At 37.7% G+C, this 2,037-nt stretch overlaps 1 long non-coding RNA gene across 1 annotated transcript; it reads right to left on the bottom strand.

Moving 5' to 3' along the window:
- Positions 1 to 287: 287 nt before the first annotated feature.
- On the bottom strand, positions 288 to 1,358 carry LOC115826910 (uncharacterized). Its single transcript, XR_004025798.1, has 3 exons — positions 1,235 to 1,358; positions 484 to 535; positions 288 to 355 (listed from the first exon to the last, which is right to left on the bottom strand). It is a non-coding gene; the product is annotated as an uncharacterized LOC115826910 (long non-coding RNA).
- Between the last annotated feature and the right edge of the window lie 679 nt (positions 1,359 to 2,037).

A 2,037-nucleotide genomic window follows, 5' to 3' on the forward strand; every position in this document is an offset into this window, starting at 1 on the left:
TGAAAGAGGACACAGCGAGGAGAAAGAGGGAGTACAGGAAACTGATTGCTACAAGGGTGTAATGAGTTTCAGAGGACAGAGGTGTAAATAATGAGGTATAGTATATGCCCTCAGAGGTCTAGCACTGAATTGGGTTTCAAGCTGATGGGAAAGCACCTGAGTTATTCTCCATAACCCCTCACTTGAGCTAACCCTTATGCCCCTCAAAAGTATGCATGTGGTTCACAGTGGATTGTTCTACCAGGTCACACAACTTGAGTAACACAAAGGTCTGGGAACCTCTGTGAGGGTTATAGGATACGTGACTAGAGCAGGCTTCGGTTGGGGCCACACTGGGTAGGAGGAACCTGGAATCCTGAAAATGAGACAGAGAGGGTAGGGGGCTCATTCTTTCATATGTAAAAACAGTTTAGAAAGAAAACCAGACCTGAAAAATTTAGATAAACTGACAAACTTTATGTTGAAGTCGCTGTTGCTTCATACCTCATTTCTTGTGCCTGATTTGTTTTGCCCTCAGGTGTTTCCCAGCTGTGGTCTTGAAGATCCATGAAAAGTAAGTGCAGAGAGTAGCACATTCAGAACTTTTTCATTTTAACAATGCCAGAAACACCACTAAGTGTTCATTACACAAAATGATCCGCCCATCACGAGACATGGGTAGGATTTTACATGTCAGAATTTATGAACAATAACCCAATAAAAGGACGGTAACAGTGTTATCGGTAAAAGAATATTTAACTTTCCATTTGTTACCTGGCTAATTTTTGTAATGCTGGGTTGTGTAAATGTTATACCAAGATGAGGTTAAATATAACATCTGTTATTCAGAAATAAAAAAGGCATGTATGTTGAAATTCAACCACTGTAAAATAAATTATATATTTTATTTCCCACCTGTCATGAGCCCATAAAGTACAACATCTTTATCGAGCTGCAGATAATATACTTATAATGATATTATATGCTACAATCTTATAACAGTAATGTAATGAGAGCAATAGAAAATGCAAACTTCTCTGTTTCTGTGTTTAAATTTTGTTCTTCTTTTTCAGATAGAGAGGGTAATTTTAGCTTATAAGTTCATGGTGATCTGATACAGAATTGTTATGCTAGTTATGTATTCTGCAAACATGCAGCCACATGCTACACAAAGACATAAATGTCATGTAAAATCAACAGCCAGAGCCATGTGCCATAGGTACTCACATTATTTCTGTAAAAAAGCAATATTTACCTGACAGAGTCGTAAATGTTGCAAAGTGCTATTAGAATCCATATAGAGGATAGCACAGATCACCTTTTCATTGTCTTTCTTGTTGAAGGGAATTGCTCAAGAAAATGGAAAATACACACACACACACACACACACACACACACACACACACACACACACACACACACCATACAGACTAGTACTGTTAGTAGGAACAAATGAACAAACAGCAATATGGTTGTCAAGCACATGCAAAGCATCAGAAAAGAAGCAGGCGGAATTCATCATTGTATCTGAGTTTAAATTATGACAGTTAACTGGAACCAGCACTTGAAGTAAGAATGGCCATTTCTAGGAATCAGCAGTTAGGAATCATTTGGCCCTTTACTGTATTTTGGATGTTCAGCCATGAAGCTCAAGCCAAGAACATATTGTAATGACACATTCAAGGATGAAAGCCAGTGAAAGTCCATTAGAATCTAGAGGGGAGGAACAGCAGGGTATAACAGAAGCCAGAGTAATGCTAATAACTGTAGTGAGTTTTAGCTGTGTGGTGGCCCAGAAAAAAACTGTTAGACTTCACTGACATTCCGCTCAGGTAAAAAGCCCAAAAAGAAAAAAAAAGGTTGAAAACAAAATTTTGCCGTTATTGTGATTGTATGCAATTATTTTTGACATTTTTCACTTGTTAGGCTTCCATCTAAAGTGTTTGCTAAGATGATTTTCACAACTTTCTCTGTTGCCATATTTATTTAATTTTTAAAATGCTCTCACCTGTGTTTATCAAATATGTTGGCTACTTTAAACAGGACTCTGGATCCACA

The sequence above is a fragment of the Chanos chanos genome, chromosome 1 (assembly GCF_902362185.1).
Source record: "Chanos chanos chromosome 1, fChaCha1.1, whole genome shotgun sequence".
In the NCBI taxonomy this organism is placed as follows: Eukaryota; Metazoa; Chordata; class Actinopteri; order Gonorynchiformes; family Chanidae; genus Chanos; species Chanos chanos.